Raw genomic sequence first — 18,209 nt, 5'->3', positions numbered from 1 at the left:
CTGGCCTCGAACTCATGGAGATCTGCCTGCCTCTGTCTCCCCAGTGTTGGGTTAAAGGTGTGTGCCACAGCAATAGGCTGGTTGATCAACAGAATCGAATCGAAGATCCAGAAATGAATCCACACACATATAGTCACCTGATTTTTTACAAAGAAGCCAAATCTATTCAATGGAAAAATGATAGCATCTTCAACAAATGGTGCTGGTCCAACTGGATGTCTACATGTAGAAAAATGCAATTAGACCCATCTTTGTCATCATGCACAAAACTCAAGTCCAAGTAGATTAAAGACCTCAACATAAAACCAGAGAAACTAAATCAGTTAGAAGAAAAAGTGGGGAAGAGCCTGGAACACATAGACACAGGAGACAACTTCCTGAACAGAACACCAATAGCCCAGGCCTTAAGGTCAACAATTAATAAATGGGACCTCAGGAGGCTGAGAAGCTTCTGTAAGGCAGGAGACACTGTCAGCAGAACAAAGCGACAGCCTACAGACTGGGAAAAGATCTTCACCAACCCTGCATCTGACAAAGGTCTAATTTCCAAACTATATAAAGAACTCAAGAAATTAAACACCACCAAACCAAATAACCCCAATTGAGAAATGGTGCTCAGAACTAAACAGAGACTTGGCAACAGAGGAGTTTCAAATGGCTGAGAAACACTTAAAGAAATGTTCAATGTCTTTTGTCATCAGAGAAATGCAAATCAAAATGACTCTAAGATTCCATCTTACACTCATCAGAATGGCTAAGATCAAAAATTCAAGTAACACCACATGCTGGCAAGGATGTGGAGAAAGAACACTCCATTGCTGGTGGGAATGCAAATTTGTACAACCACTTTGGAAATCTATCTGGTGCTTTCTCAGAAAACTGGGAATAGGGCTTCCTCAAGACCTAGCTATTCCACTCATTGGAATATACCCAGAAGATGCACCAGCACACAACAAGAAAATTTGCTCAACCATGTTCAAAGCAGCCTTACTCATAATAGCCAGAACATGGAAACAGCCTAAGTGTCCCAAGTAGAAGAATGAATAAAGAAACTGTGGTATATTTACACTATGGAATACTACTCAACTACAAAAAAAAAAAAACAAGGAATTTCCAAAATCTGTGGAAAAATGGATTGAACCAGAAATGATCATAATGAGTGAGTTAACCTAGAAGCAGAAAGACCCAAATGGTGTATACTCACTTATATTTGGACACTAGCCCAAGGGGCAAATCCCATGAAAGTCTTTACTTATCATGAAAGTGGGATAGAGGGGAGGACATCCTATTGGGACTTTCTGTGAGAGAAGTATGGAGAATGGGGAAATAGAAGGATCCAGAGGGTCCTCGAAACCTACAAGAAGAACATTATGATGGCCAGATTTGGACCCAGGGGTTCTGCTCTAACTATAGCACCAGCCAAGGGCAATACATGCAGTAAACTTCAAACCCAGAACCAGATCTAGCCAAAGGACAGGACAGTCTCTACAGTTGAGTGGAGAGTGCAGAGTGGGGACTGACTTCAATATGATCTTGGGTGCACCATATTTGACCACGTCCCCTGGATGGGGAGGCCTGGTGGCACTCAGAGGAAGGATAGCAGGTTACCAAGAAGAGACTTGATATTCTATGAGCATATACAGGAGGAGAAGGTCTCCCCAGTCACAGTCATAGGGGAGGGGAGTAGGAGATAAGCAGGAGGGAGGGAGGAATGGGAGAATACAAGGGATGGGATAACAACTGAGATGTAATATGAATGAACTAATTATAAAAAGATATTAAAAAATAAAATAAATAAAAGTGTGTGGCACCACGCTCGGCTCCTAGCTTTCTTATATAAGCCAGAACTACCTGCCCAGGGAATGATGCTGCTCACAGTGGGCTGGGCCCTCCTGCACATCAATTAACAATCAAGACAATGCCCATACAAAGGCTAAAATGTTAAGTTCCTCAATTGAGACACACCTTTTAAGTGACTAGGTTGCCTCAAGTTGACAGTTAACTGGGACAGGTTCTATGAAGTCCTACTTGCCAGCTCTAACACACACAAAAGATGGATTTATGTATTTGCTCCACCATAGCCTCCATCTGCCGTGACTATAAAGAACAGGTGTCTCGTATGTGGACAGCAAACAACATACCTGCACACAGCACAGGTGTGGTGGCAGCCTTAGTAATATTCCAGCCTATACTGGCTCTCATGTGGCCAGACTTTACATGAACCCAGTGAGCATCCCCTAAGGGCACCATGGTAAAATATGGGCACTAGATGGCCCATATTTAAAAAGATCATCTGGTCTCGGTCTCCAGGAGGACGTGATGTGCTGCCATATGGAAAACTATTACAAGTTCTCGTTCCTGTTGAATTTCCTCCCACATCTGTTGTCCCCATGGCAGCTGACCCAGCAGTTACCAGTATACCAGACATCCATGTGAATACACAGCATTTTGTTTCCCCATGTCCACACGCTGGCTCACAGCCACCTGTAACTCTAGCTCCAGAGGATCTGATGCCCTCTGCTGGCCAGTCTGGGATCCTACATGCATGTGGTACACAGACATACATAATTATAAATAACATTTTTATAAGTCTAAATGATGCCTGCATGGCATCAGGGAGTGCTGTGTTAGTCACTTCCTGGCTGCTGTGACCAAATGCCTCATGCAAGCCATTTAAGCCTTTATTTTGCAGCTCAAGTGCATTGGGAGGGAAGGCATGGCTGCAGGAGTTTGAGGCAACTGGTCACATTTCATGCGCAGTCAGCTTGCATAGAGTGATGAATGCCAGTGTTCGGCTTTTTTTTTTTTTTCAAATGCAGCCCAAGACTTCAGCCTATGGGATGGTGATGACCACATTCAGGCTGGGTCTCTCCTCAAATAACCTAATTCTATAATCTCTCACACATAACCAGAGGCTAGCCTAACCTAGATAGAGACATCTCTTCGGTGATTCTAGTGAACTGGAAGTGTTAGCCATCGTGTTAGGCACGGTGGTACACACCTAAAATCCCAGGATTTGAGGGCCAGGTGGAGGCAGGAGGATCAGGAGTTCAAAGTTACCCTCAGCCACATGATGATTTTGAAGCTTGAGCTACAGGAGATTCTGTCTCAGAGAAAAGAAAAATCAGAAAGACTCAGATGGCAAGTGGTGTGTGTGGCACACCAGTTTCCACTAGCCCAGACTGAGGAAAGCCGGTCCATCCTGCGTTAGCAAGCCAATTTCCAGCCAGCAAGGGTCACACACCTGTAATCCAGTACTCAGGAAGTCGAAGCAGGATGATGGAGTTCTAGACCGGACTGACCATATAAGAAACTCTTTCAGAACAAAACAAAAAATGTTAGATTCAATGTTTGTTCTATATCCTGCCTACTTCCTGTCTTTGATTCTTCAATTCAACTTTATTCATCATCTGTGAGTGACAGATTCCAGCCATATAGTGATCAATAAAATTTCTGAATTAAAACCGTGTCTCCTCCTAAAAGAAATGTCGAACACTCTCTCTCTCTCTCTCTCTTCTCTCTCTCTCTCTCCCTCTCTCTCTCTCTCTCTCTCTCTCTCTCTCTCTCTCTCTCTCTCTCTCTCTCTCTCTCTCTCCCTACTCCTAAAATACCAACTCCCAGAACAAAGCCCCATCCGTGTTAAAGATGCTAAAAGGCTGATTGACTAACCAGAACTGGCATGATTTGGGGAGAACTGGAATGCTGCCCGTCTGGAACCAAATTATCTTGGGCTATCTTTAGTCCCCTTAACAGCCATTCACCGCTCACCTCTGCGTTTGACCTAGTAGCTTGGTAACATTACATAAACCCTCTTGGAACATTCAAACAGACCCTAGCTTCTACCAACGGGAGCAGACCTCCCCCTCCTCCCCTCCCTTCCCCTGCCCCCCCCCCACCGCTCAGCAGTAACACCTCCCCCCCCCATGTTTCCACTAATACATTCTTAAGCACCATGATTTATGACTTTGTTCTGTTACTATAAAAACTCCATGAAACTGCAGCACTGAATGGAACATAGTATTTGGGGCAACCTGAACCCCAGTTCCCAGGACGGTCCTTCACGTTCAGCTCCAGAATAAGCCAACTCTTCTGCCCGTTTGGGTGAGAACGTGGTTTTACGTCAGCAGTGCTGGTCCAGCTTCTGCCTGCCTCCCATCGTCTCGGCCTCAATGGTACCAACCTGACGTTCTCTTCTGAGACTCTGGAGCTGCACCTGTGGGCATCAGTCTGTCTTTTCAGTTTGTCTCTAATGTTTGAAGCCGGGACAGACAAAACCCCACAATACCTTCTGAAACAGCAAGTGAAAAGTGCATCTACAAAAGGAATGAAGGAAGGAAACAGTGGCTGTCTTGTGCCAAGACGCCCAGCTGCAGGTTATTGAGGTCACGTCTCTGCTCTGATTCACTTGGCACCTGAGGCTCACTCCCTCCGTGTGTCTGGGAGCACCATGCCTATTGCAGTGTAGTCATGCTGCACCCATCGCCAACGGCACTGAAGGTGGAGGCTTGCTGTTGGTATGACCTTCCCCCACATTGTATGGAGGAGTGTCCCTGTATTGTTGGCTGCCGTTCTGGCAGAGCTAAGTGCTGCCAGAATGTTTAGTATTGTCCTCTCAACAGCCTATTAGAAACCTTCCATATGTAATGCTTGTACCTTCCTCATCTGCCTCAAAGATGATTCTCTGAGACTACATCATATTGAAAAAGCAAGCTGCCAGTGGCGAAGGTCACGAAGTTCTCAGTTCCAAAGAGATGAGCTGGGCATTGTCCTGCTGCTGATTGGTTCAGACTGGAATGTAGCTTTTTGTGTAATAAAGATCCGGTAGCCAGAGATGGGACCGGAAGTGCCAGTTCTGGGGCAGGAAGTAGGGGTGGAACTTCCAGGCAGGCAAAGACACGGGCAGAGGCTGATGGACGTGGAAGGAGGGAGGCGCGAGATGGGACAGAGGCTAGAAAGCATTCAATGAGAGCCACACTGAGAAAGGGGATGGCTGAGGAGTTAGAAACTGGAGAGTCTGCCCCAGCAAACGGCCAACAACCTTAAACTATGTAGATATCTCTGTGTCTTAATTAAACGTCAAGCAGGATCCATGAGAGCCTCCAATAGCTTGCCTCTCCTTTCTGGGCAAAAACTTCAATAATTCCAGAGTCTGCATAGTTAGGTTGTAGATTGGTTGTAGATACTGCCTAAAAACTGACATTCCAGATCAGTTTTAAATCAAAACATACTGACCGGTTTTTTTTCTCTCTCTCTCTTCTGAAGGTTTGCGGCAGTACAACAAACACTTTGTACTTTTACTGGTGGGTAGGCATAAAAGGGGAACTCTACTGTAGGTGTAAATCCACAAATCTGAGTTCATCTTATTTTCTGTGGGGAGCCCAGGGAATGAATATAAATGTGGGGGGTAGGGTACCAGGTTTGGTTTGGTTTTTCTCCTTTGATACAGAATCTTTTATTATTGTGGTGGTTTCAACAGGAACGGCCCCCATAGACTCATGTGTTTGAATGCTTGGCTCGTAAGGAGTGGCACTATTAGGAGGTGTGACCTTGTTGGAGGAAGTGTGTCACTTCAGTGAGAACCTGTCTCAAAAAAAAGGCGGAGAAGCCGGGCGTGGTGGCGCACGCCTTTAATCCCAGCACTGGGGAGGCAGAGGCGGGCGGATCGCTGTGAGTTCGAGGCCAGCCTGGTCTACAAAGTGAGTCCAGGATAGCCAAGGCTAACACAGAGAGACCCTGTCTCGAAAAACAAAAAACAAAACAAAACAAAAAAGGCGGAGAAGGATGTAGTCCACATAAAGACCTGGCTTGATCCCCAGCACCTCATAAGTTGCTGATGGCGGGGCGTGCCTGTAATCGCAGCACTTGTCAATTGAAGAAAGATGATCAGAAATTCAATACTGGGAGGCTTTCAAGGATCCCTCTTGAAGTGGAAGTTTCTGGTTTCTTAGAAGACGTTGTTGTGTCACGTGATGTTTTGCTGAAAGCTGTCTCGTGAGAGGTCATGTGGTGGTTTTTTGGGGTTTTGGGTTTTGTTTTGTTTTGTTTTGTTTTTAAAGAGAGGTCATGTGGTGGTTTTCTGGGAGAGAGGGCATGTGATGTTTTGCTGGGAGCAGCCATGTGAAGGGGACTCACTCATGATGGTGGGAATGAGTATAAGAAGAAGCCTGGATCCATGGGACGAGGTTTTTAACATTTCTACGTCATGCAATGCTTTGTTGGTCTTCGCTGCTCTTCACTTTGCAGGGAGAAACCTTCCAGAGAACAATTTGTGGTACTCTGGCTGATTCTGGCAGCTTCCATGGACTTGTCCTGATTCAGCAGAGCCTTTCAGTTTCTGCTGGATCGTCCCACCTCTATGGATTCTTGTGCTGTTTGGTGTTGGCCATTTGGACAAGACTACTGGTATCTGTTAGGGTTCTGCTTCAATCTGCCTACCTGTGACATCATTGCCTACCTGCCACGGGGGCATGCCCATGCCCAGGGCTATATAAAAGGACAGACCCTCCCCATGGTTCTCTCTCTTCTTACTCCCTTACTCTCTTCCCCTCCCCCCTTCTCTCTGGTACCCCTCCCCCATTTACTTCCCTCCTCGTGCTCATTTAATAAACCTCATATAATATAATATCTGCTACCTGGTGTCTTATTATCTTATCATCTTATTTTCTTATTTTTTAAATCATTACATTGGTGAGCGTGGCTCGAATACGAAGCCCAGAAGACCATTCTGTTGTCTTCACAGTGGAACCCCATCTCCCGTTATGTCTGTAACAAATTTCTTTCTCTAAGTACACTCTCCGGCTCCCCTACTTCCTCCTGCCTCAGACTAACCCAGCCACGCTCACCCCAGGCCACCTGTGAGGAAGCCTTCCCCAACCAGCTTTTCAAGACTGCCACTGAGGTAAACGGCTCTCTTTGTCTGGGCTCCCCAGCCCCTGGAGCCTAACCTTGGCCCCCAGAGCACTTAGGCACTGGGCTTTCTGTTTCTACTGCCTGAGCGTGGGAATGGTCTGGGAGCTGTGCCCAGACAAGTAAAAAAGGCACTACTGCACTGCTACATTGCATGGTTCATTAGAGACAGGTAGGAACAGAGATTGCACCCCATGGGGTGCACTCGTGATGGCCACATGGTGCCTGCTACCACCACTCCCTGTTTCATGGCCAACTTGTGCATCTGAGCTGTTCCAAGGCAACCCAGACCATTTCTGAGGTGCTTGAGGACTACCTATTAGTTCACTTCCATTTAATAAATTCTTACACATGGCCTGGCCACATGACCGCTAGCTTCCTGCCGCTGCCCTGGCCCCTCCCCCTTTCCCACCTCAGGTATGCCGGAGATTCACTGGAGATGCACATGTGTGACACCTAATCCCTAAGTCCCACCTGCCCAAAGGTAAGCCAGGGAAAGCAAGGAGTGGAGTCAGCCTCCTGCACACAGTGAGTGGCTCCAGGCCTCCAAAAACAACAACAACAACAACAAAAAAAAAAAGGTACAATTGTTGGGTGTGATATTTGGACCATATATAAAGTCTAACCTCTGTTTATTTCCTTTTAGATTAAAAAAAAAACAAACTTTTTTTTTTATTGTACCCTAGTTCAAAATGTTTCTTATTTCAAGGTTATAAAGGTCTATTCAAATTAACAAGATAAATGCTGTTTGTCCTATGGGGATCCTACAAGCCTCCTGATCAACTGATCTTGGATAATGTTCTGCTATATCGAGGCTAAAACTTGATTGTTATGCTCTACCTTCATTCTCAAAGCCTAAAGCCACTGCCTTAAAACATGTTTAACTTTATTTTCTAAATATGATGTTATTAATCATACAGAAAACTGTTCTCTCTTTTTATGGACTGTGTTTATGTTTTTAAGGTTCCAACCTAACAGGGATAAAACCTAAACTCCTAACTTTAATTATTAAGGTCTTATAAATGGTCAAGTAACTAGTCCATGTAACTAGGATAACTAGTCCATGTAACTAGTCCACCAACCAGTCCAGCTGGTCAGTTATTGGGGGGCCGAGGGGGGTCGCAACCTGTAGTTAAAGACATGGGCGAGAGAGACGTAGAGCTCAAGCGAACAGTTGCTTGTCAAGAGCCGTTTATTGAAGGTAATGGCAGGCTTTTTAAAACCTGCTTTAGGGAGGGCGGGGGTACACAAGGAGAGTAGTGGAAAAGTACAAAATCTTCTGGGGGTGAGCCCCGGGAACATTTGCAAGGGGAGGGGTCTTCCAGGTGAGACAAAGCAGGATGTCTCTGTGGTTATCTCAGGATCAGATCGCTGTCTTCTCAGGGTTAAGCCAGATGCCTTGCATGCCTAATGAGTGGCCCAGCAGGATGTTTGCTGCAAATGCTGAATGGGTGGGGGTCGGCCTCAGGCCGTTTGGTCCCTGGCAGTCAAGTCTTTTAATGTGTTCAAAAATGTATTTTTAGTCATGCTAAGAACCCATGTGATTAATTATATTTTCAAGGTCAAACATAAAATGAGATTGTAACATTCTATTTTATGTTTACAAAGTATTGTTTAGAGCAGATAACAAGATACAAAGATCATTTAACTCAAATATGCTAACCCTCAAACTTGTCAGAGATCTGCTAAATATGACATATGTAAATTTATTATAAAAAACAGAGATTCCCAGATCATAACAGTAGCTCCCCAAGGTCTCAGAAGATTTGGACATAATAACAGGTGACTTCAGCCCTGGATTGTGGTATCCTAAACACTGAGCAAAGCTGTCACCAACATCTCACCCTCTGGTAGAGATCATCCTCGACTACAAACTGGATACCTGGAGAGTTATTGTCCCACATTGCTGAACACAAGGAGAGGTCAGTCTCTTCTATGTTCACAATCCACAGAAACAGCCTCTTGTCCTCTGTGCTTGATGCAAGACTGTCTCTGCCCATGGTGCCATGCTGCCACAGGAGACGATTGGGACAACTGTCTATTTACTGGGATATGACTAACTAGTCATCTCTGTCAGTTTTATTAATACATGGTTACAATTTATCCTTCTCAGGTTGATGGATAAGCTGATGTTTACTTTGGTAGCTAAAAAAACAGACAATTAGCTCCTTAGCACAAAGTAATCTACCATGTTAGTATATTGGTCAACTCATTAGCTAGTTAAAACTGCTAGATATTAGATCTCTTATTTAAAAAGACAAACAAGTTTGCCTTACTCACAGACCTCAGGTTAAAGATAAACAGGCTTCAGATACCTTCCCATTCTTTTAGCTAAAGGACAGTGACTACTCATAGCAATTTCACCTATCAGAAGTTTAAATTTAAAAAGAGAGCTTCTGAGAAAGTATTGGAGGGTCCAAGAAGGTGTTTTAAGGTTGATACATGCAAGTTATAAATGTTAAAAGGTCTACGAAGGTGCTTTATGAGTGCTAGAAGGTCTAGGAAAGTGTTCCATGTTGGTAAAAGCAAGTTATAACTGTTAGAAAGTCTAAGAATATGTTTTAAGTTGGTAAATACAAGTTATGAAGGTTAAAATGTCTAAAAAGATGTTTTATTCATCCTGTTGCTCTTGTTATTGCTATATTAACTATCCAAAGTGTTGACACTGATCAATGGAACTTTGACTTATTAATCAAACTATGGTAAAACATTCCACTGTATGATCCTATCGTAGTTGCAAGCTCAAGGTTTTAAATTTCCTTTGGTTTGTCTTACATATGGAGATACTTACATATCTCCAGTGTTCTGGACAGACGTCTTTCATGATGTGTAGTGATGCTAAAAATCAAGATCAAGTAAGCCTTTTCTCTTCTGCTCTACAAGAGTTTTCTGTCCTCCCTATGTCACTGTTTCACAGGTGTCAGAAAGTTCCACAAGGCTTCTGCCTTTCCTAAGCTCACCTCAAAGAGTATACATACCTTTAACATAAAGTTCTTTTCCCAAGCCTTTACTATACTGCATGTCTACTGCCTTTTCCTACAATGTGTACATGTCTAACCATGTACTGCAGATTTCAAACAATGATGATGCGAATGTGTCTAAAATGTATCTCCCTTTATCAACAGAAAAGCATTCTTGTAAGCTACAGAAAATCCATCTCTCGGGTCAAATGGAATCCAGATAAGTACTATCTGTCAATCAACAGCCTAAGATTCTCACCTATCTCCTATCTCTGAAGGTAGAATTCCCCGCCCCCTTCTCTGGCTTTGTGACTCCCATAACTACCCTATTGCTACATTTGCCCACCCAACATCTACTGATTGCTGAGTCTTCCCTGATTGATGTAAATGTTTCTCACCATTTTTGCCAACTGACATCTAAACCCTTCATGTAGGACCATCTGCCTTGGGTGAGATCTCCTTCTACCAACATGGTTCATCCCCGACCCCTTGTTTAAAACCCTAGCACTAGGTATCCATGTCTGCTCTTGGACCGCGCCCTTGATCTCTGACCAGCACTGACAATCTGTACCAATCTCATCAAGTTAAACCTTGCCCAGGAGATGCCCTGACGGGTCACTGATTTCTACTCTCCCCATGAGGAGCACTCCATTGGCCACTTCTCCAGGCTCCTCTGGGATGCCTTCTGAGAATTTCAAATCCCTATGCTCACATTTAGGGCTGCTAAGCTTACACTCCTCTGCAACCAAACTTGGGAAGATCCAAAACTAAACCACTTTAATTATCGCCAGCAATCAGGTAAAATGAAAGAAAGTTCCCCACGTTCAAAACTTTCCTTTGCTCTCCCAAAGTTTTCAAACAGTGTCTGTTTCCTTATTTTCAAGCCTTTTCTCTTTGGTCTCCCAAGAGTTTCAAATGTATACTAACTTTGTCTTCTGCCCACATAAATATCCTGCCGGACTTCCTACATCTGGGACATCATCAAAGCAACTACCCACAGTTGCTCCTGTTCAACCTTACAGATCGTGCCAGCTGGACCCGCATTGTTCTTCCTAGCTGGGTCTGCATTGCCCTTCCCAGCTACAGATGTGTTCAGACCCTGGCTGGACAGCAAATGAAATAGCCTGTTCTTCCGGAACCTGGCCAACATTTCAGCCTTTTGACCCCCGCGCCCCCCCCCCCCCACATCGCCACCCTACTGTCAGCAGGAAGTAGTTAAGACAATTACTTCGCCCCTTATCAATTTACAAAAGGCTGAAATGGTGTGCTCCAGACCTCTGGACAAACAGCTCCAGGTTCCCCCAGCACCCCTCGGCAGAACTTTTCCTTCCTCTTCACTATACAATCTGGTCATTTTGTTGCTATTGCTTTTTCTTTCACTCTTTTCCCCTTACATGGCAGCCAAAAGCTGCTTCCGATGAACCTACATTTATGTACTTTAACTTACCTTATATAAAAAGAATCCACTGTTCATTTTGGGGAGGGGTTGTTTGTTTTTTGTTTTTCGAGACAAGGTTTCTCTGTGTAGCCTTGGCTGTCCTAGACTTGCTTTGTAGACCAGGCTGGCCTCGAACTCACAGAGATCTACCTGCCTCTGCCTCCCCGAGTGCTGGGATTAAAGGTGTGCACCACCACGCCCAGCTTCATTAATTATAGGAAAAGGTAAGAATGTTAGGATTCTACCCCCAGTCGGCCTACCTGTGATGTCGCTGCCTACCTGTGATGTCACTGCCTACCTGCCACAGGGGCGTGGCCATGTCCAGGGCTATATAAAAGGACAAACTCTCGTCATGGTTCTCCCTCTTCTTACCCCCTTACTCTCTTCCTCTGTCTGTCTCTCTCCCTTCCTCCTCCCCACCTCTCTCTCTCTGAGGTAGCCCTTTCCCCTTCCCTTCTCTCCTCATGTTCATTTAGTAAACCTCATATAATATAACATCTGCCGCCTGGCATCTTATTATCTTACCATCTTATTTTCTTATTTTTTAAAAATCATTACAGTATCCTGATAATGTTGAGTGGAATTGGCCCAAGGAACTACGTCTAAACAGGTCCATAACCCTTTTTTTCCTTTTAACATTCTTTCCCCCTTCCTCTGTTTGGTAGGTTAGAAGTGAGGTTGAGGTGTTTAAGAACCCTAAATAAAGTAGGTTTTGAAAAAATCTAAGCCTACACCCACTTGAGGTTTAATTAAGACGCAGAGACATCTATATAGTTTAAGGCTGGTGCAGTCTCTCAGCTAGTGAGTAACTTAGCCCACTTCTCCAGCACTCCATCTCTCCACGTGGGTCTCATCGCCTGCCTCCCTGCTTCTCTCCATTTCCTTCTGTCTCCTTCAGCATCTGTCTGCATCTCCCTGCATCTCAGTCTGCATCTCCGGAAGTCTGCCCATACTTCCTGGCCCAACTAGTGCTGACAGATCTTTATTACACAGAAAGCCACATTCCTTATTCAACTGGTAGGCTGGGGAAGGCCACCTTCCCCAAGGCTGCTTGCCTTACTTTTTAAAGGCAGGTGAGGAAGTGAGATTTGCATATTCTGCCAGCCTGGCATTGCTGGCTTCAGCTAACAATTAAGAACACACTTCTTTATGGGCAGAAACACAATATTTGTGGGTCACTCCAACAGTTTAAGATCACCCTTGGCTACGTAGGGAGTTCTAAGCTAGCCTGGACTACTCTATCTTAAAAGAAACACACATTAAAAAAAAAAAGTTGTGACTTGGAAACTCAGAGTTAAGTGGCTTTACACTGGGTGGGTCTGTAGACTTGTCATTCTTGAGGGAAGCAAGCTGTTCTGTGGATTCCCAGTGACCACAATGGAGACCACAGGTTCTAACCCTGTCTTCTCTGCCCTGCTGGTGTGCCAGGAACACCTTTCTTCAGCTTCCTTTGCTGAAAAATCAATCCCACCCACCCCTTTTACCTTCACCTCAAGGAAGCCAAAGCACTACACTGCTGGGACTCCGGGCAGGTTTCTCAATTGAGCACTGCTGGGAACAGAGGAGAGAAGAGGGACAGGGGGTGACTGCCTAACACCCCCTTCCGCATTTCCACCTTCATCTGCCACTAACCAAAGCTGAGTCGCTTTCCCCAAGTGCAGTCGCTCTATATACCTGATACCTGGTAACTGGGGTGGCCAGGGAAGTCCTGAGGGCTGGCTGTTCTCCAAATGACAGCACATTATTGGGGTGCTTTCTTTACCCGAAGATTCACTATTAGTACTTCTCAAATAAATGAAACTACAGGCAAAAAATATGTGTGCATGTGTCTGTGTCTATGTATCTGTATGTGTCTTTGTGTGTCTGCATCTGTGTGTGTGTGTGTGTGTGCCTCTGTGTATCTATTTGTATAACTTATCATCCATTGTCATTAGCCTTAAACAACTTTTTTTTGTTGTTGTCGTTATTTTGAGACAGGGTTTCTCTGTGTAGCCTTGGCTGTCCTGGACTCGCTTTGTAGACCAGGCTGGCCTCAAACTCACAGAGATCTGCCTGCCTCTGCCTCCTTGAGTGCTAGGATTACAGGCATGCATCACCACACCTGGTTACCTTAAACCATTAATAAAAGTAATTTTAAAATTAAATGTCCTGGTCATGATGCCTGACTCTAGTTTCTATTGCTAAACAAATTTGGGGGGGGGGGGTGAAATAACTTAGGGAACAAAAGGTTCCTTTGGCTTACACATCCCGATCACAGCCGTTCAGTGAAGGAAGCCAAGGTAGGAACTCAAGCAGGAAGTGAGGTAGAGACCGTGGAGGGGTGCTATTTATTGGCTTCCTCCATGTGCCCTGCTCAGCCTGCTTTCTTATAGAAGCCAGGACCACTTGCCCAGGACTAGCACTTCCCACAGTGAGCTGGGCCCTGCCACATCAATCACCAGAATGTCTTACAGGCCAGTCTATAGGTTAATCTGATGGGGATATTTTCTCAGTTGAGGATCCCTCTAGCTTGTGTCAACTTGACAAGAAAAATCTAACGCAGACAGTGGTGCACACCCATAATCCCAGTGCTCAGGAAGTAGAGGCAGGAAGATCAGTAGTTTAGCAAATCTGAGGCCAGTCTGGGATACATGAGACAGTTTCTCAGAAAACAAAAACAAATAACAACAGAAGACTTCACAACTTGCCTGAATCAGCCTCGGAAGTCTGGTGTTTAAGAGCAACAGAAAGAAAGTCTTGGGGATTTAGGAAGATAAGTGAGTGTCTTAGTTTCTGTTCTATTGCTGTTAAGGAGACACCATGGCCAAGGCAGCTCTTATAAAAGAAAGCATTTAGTTGGGGGCTTATTTATAGTTTCAGGGGTTATTTCATTATTTTTTTGGCAGCACACAGGCAGGCACATGCTGGAGAAGTAGCTGAGAGTTCTACTTCTGGATCAGCAGGCAAATGGGGGAGAGGGCATAGGGGGGAGGGCAAGGAGTAAGGGGGTTGTTGAGCTAGATATGGGCTTTTGAACTATCAAAGCCCACCCCTGGTGACACACTTCCTCCAACAAGGTCACACCGGCTTCCACTAGGCCACACCTCCCAATCCTTCTCAAGTATTGCCACTCCCTGATGACTAAGCATACAAGACTATGGGAACGTTCTTATTTAAACCACCACAACGATGAATCCGATTTTCATTTGAAAAGATGATTTGAGAGGCTAGAGAGAGGCACTAGCAGCTGATAGTGCTTGCTGCTCCTCTGGAGGACCTGGGTTCAAATCCCAGCACCCACATGGCAGCTGACAGCTGCTCGTAACTCAAGTTCTGAAAGAGCCAACACCTTCACAAACATACACGCGGGCAGAACACCAACGCATATTGACTTAGTTAGGGTTTTATTGCTGTGAAGAGACGCCATGGCCAAAGCACCTCTTAGAAAGGAAAGTGCTTAATTGGGGCTGACTTGCAGTTTCAGCTTTTTGAAAAGAAGGTACAACACACCCAGGGTTGTCCCACGTTTCTGCCTTCACCTTGAGCACAGGGAGCTGCCCTAGGAGAAGGGTGGCTCTGGTGGCAAAAGGGGCTGAAAGTGCCTGCGGCCTTGGAAGCATTTGCTGGCAGTTTCCCATGCTCTCCTAGTAGTTCGTCCTACTACACCTGGGCTGCATCACTCACCCACCCCATTCACCATTTCTACAAAGCAATACCGTTCTAATCTAGTTCTTTCTTGTGTCCCTTTCTATTTCAACAAGAAATCGTTCCCAGCTGGGCATGGTGGCACACGCCTTTAATCCCAGCACTCGGGAGGCAGAGGCAGGCGGATCTCTGTGAGTTCGAGGCCAGCCTGGTCTACAAAGTGAGTCCAGGAAAGCCAAGATAACACAAAGAAACCCTGTGTTGAAAACAAAGAGGAAGAAAAGAAAAAGAAATAATTCCCATAAGTAAGATACTTGAATGGGGCATCATGTTTCACACGCAAGCATATATAAAGACACAGGACAGAGACAGAGACAGAAAGTAAATAACTAATTTTAAAAGAGAGAGTCCCAAACCAGCCTGCGTTACATGGTGAGATCTCTTGACTCACAAAGGTGGGGAAGGAGAGGAAGGAGGAGAAGGAAGCAGAGGAAGAGAAGGAGGGAGGAAAGGAGGAGGAAGGAAAGGAAGCAGAGGCTTTTCTGACACTGGAGAGGGAAGAAGGAAAGGAGGACAGTAATGGTACAAATCCACTACCCATTCTCTGCCACCCACTGTCCCTTGCACCTGTCCCCATTGTGACGCCCTAGGAATAGACACTGGAGTTACAGCTCTGCTGATGTCATCATTGCATAGGCCAGATCTCAAAGAGATTCTCTCTGGTCCAAACCCACTAGGCGTGTTTTTCCCAAATCTGTAGCAATAACTTTACTCCCCAGAGGCCACGCCACCAGTCCCTAATTCTAAACGTATGTTAGGATGAAAAAAAAAACAGGATTATGAAGTTAGATTTCGTATTCAGAGCTGGTCACTTGATCGTTCAAATTACACACTCCATATACTGTGAAATCACAATCATCACTGCAATCTTATATCATAAACGTATTGAAGAAAAATACTTACTGGCTAAACATAAGAAGTCAGGAGAACAGTGTCCCTTTTCTTTCTCTGTTGCCAGTTTATACCTGTAGCGCCCGCTCTACTAGTCTAGGCTACAGCGAGGGTCTGCGGATTGAAAAGACAACACAACAGTGGGTCATTCGTGCTAAGAGAATGCGGTTTATTGGGAGTCATGGAGCTGCTTATTCAGGGGAGGAACCTGCAATCAAACAGCGCTGTGTAAAGTCTCCAAGACGAGGCAAACCAAGGGCCAAATCATTGAGACTCAAAACAAGGAAAACGAAGGCAACCAGTGAAGCACAATGTTTCAACTGCAGACAAAAACAAGTAATGGTCAGTACCAGCATAGCTGCAGTTCCCCACATATACCCACTACTACAGCCGGCACAGATGAGAACATTTATAGATTGCCTTGTCACATGCCCAGTTCCTGGCAGTTACTGGGTCTCCAGAGAGATGTGCCAGCAGGCTCACTCTCCGCCTGCCACAGCCTCCAGCTGCTCTTGCCGACAGGCCCTCTCTCCCTGCCATGCTGAGAGCAGATAGACTAAGAGGATCTGGAGAAGATCCAGCATATCCCAGCCTGTGACCATGACAAAGCTTGAGTGTCTCAGGTAGGGTTACAATCGCGGTGATGAAATAGCATGGCTGTTATCATTAAAAAAACAACTAGAGGGGCTGGAGAGTTGGCTCAGTGGTTAAGAACACTGGTTGCTCTTCCAGAGGTCCTGAGTTCAATTCCCAGCACCCACATGGTGGCTCACAACCATCTATGGTGAGATCTGGTGCCCTCTTCTGACACACAGGCATATATACAGGCAAAACAGCGTATACATAATTAATAAATAAATCTTTAAAAAAAAAAACAACTAGAGTGAGACACAACAGGTCTGATATGGAGAGATTTATTTGAGGGACAAGAAGGGGAGAGAAATTAGGGCATTAGGGGAGGGGGGCAGTGGGAGAGAGAAAGAAGGGGAAAGGGGAGCACTTAGAGTGGAAGAGAGAGAGAGAGAGAGAGAGAGAGAGAGAGAGAGAGAGAGAGAGAGAGAGAGATGCCTCTGGCATGCACCTGGTGGCAGGCAGTAGATGATGATGTCAGAGGTTGCTAAGCAACCAAGAGGCAGATCAGATCAGTCAGCAGGCTAGCCGACTAAACTAACAATGACCAAAAGCAATTTGGGGAGAAAAGGGTTTATTTTGTTCACAGTTCCATATAACAGTTCATAATCAAAAGCAGCGAGGGCAGGAACTGATGCGGAGGCTACCACTTACTGGCTCGCTCCCTGCTCCCGGTGGTTTGCCTTGCCCTGCTTTCTTATAGGCACCAGAGCAGGGTATGGCTCCACCCACAACGGCCTCAGCCCTCCCACATCAATCACTAAGAAAATGTTCTACAAGCCTGTTAACAGCCTGATCCTATGGAGTTGTTGAGCACCCCCATCTTCTCTGATGACAAGTTTATGTCCAATTGACATAAAACTTGGCCAGGACAGCTGACCCCTTGTCAACTTGATACACAAATATATCACTGTTAAGCCACAACCTCTCTTTTCTTGTTCATCTCCAAGGTTACACATTAATAAAGACATCATAATATAAAACTGTGGTGGTCTGAGTAAAAATGGCCCCTGTAGGCTCATAAGGGGTGTCACTGTTATGTAGTCTGGCCTTGTTAGAGGAAGTATGCAGTGTTCTTTCTTTTAAACTCTACTTTATTTGGGGTGTTTAGGCCTCAACCTCCCGTCCAACCTCCCAACCCTAGGTAGGAGAAAAAAGATTAGTGGGGAGAGGGGGCCCCTTTACTTCTATTGGAACCTTTGAGGCTATACCTGTCTCCACCCAGCAGTCTCCTCCAAGCCGCTGCTCCCTGAAGTGTTTCTCTCTGTCTCTGGTCTCTTCAAACTGCTACACGCCACACACCAACACACCACCGCGCACACGCTCTCTCTGTCCTCTTATTTATGCCCTCAGAGCCGTAGACCACGCCCCTCTTCATGCTGAATACCGAAGGTCTTACCAGCTGGCAAAAGCCACGCCCCTCATGAGACAATTCACAGCCGTGGACAAACCTAAAGCTCCGACTAAAATCCCTCACTTGGATTAGAACAAAAACATACTTACATAACACAACTGAGTTTACAAAGAAACCGAAGCGAAGCCGGGCGTGGTGGCGCACGCCTATAATCCCAGCACTCGGGAGGCAGAGGCAGGTGGATCGCTGTGAGTTCGAGGCCAGCCTGGTCTAAAAGGTGAGTCCAGGACAGCCAAGGCTACACAGAGAAACCCTGTCTCGAAAAACCAAAAAAAAAAAAAAAAAA

At 45.4% G+C, this 18,209-nt stretch overlaps 1 long non-coding RNA gene across 1 annotated transcript; it reads right to left on the bottom strand.

The window, feature by feature from the left end:
* Positions 1 to 12,794: 12,794 nt before the first annotated feature.
* On the bottom strand, positions 12,795 to 17,875 carry LOC311588203. The gene is made up of 3 exons (XR_014776108.1): positions 17,721 to 17,875; positions 15,892 to 15,993; positions 12,795 to 12,852 (listed from the first exon to the last, which is right to left on the bottom strand). It is a non-coding gene; the product is annotated as an uncharacterized lncRNA (long non-coding RNA).
* Between the last annotated feature and the right edge of the window lie 334 nt (positions 17,876 to 18,209).

Source organism: Acomys minous (genome assembly GCF_964271855.1).
Source record: "Acomys minous genome assembly, chromosome: 17".
Taxonomy (NCBI): domain Eukaryota; kingdom Metazoa; phylum Chordata; class Mammalia; order Rodentia; family Muridae; genus Acomys; species Acomys minous.
The sequence above is the reverse complement of the archived record's forward strand: the minus strand, read 5'-3'. Positions and strand labels throughout refer to the sequence as shown.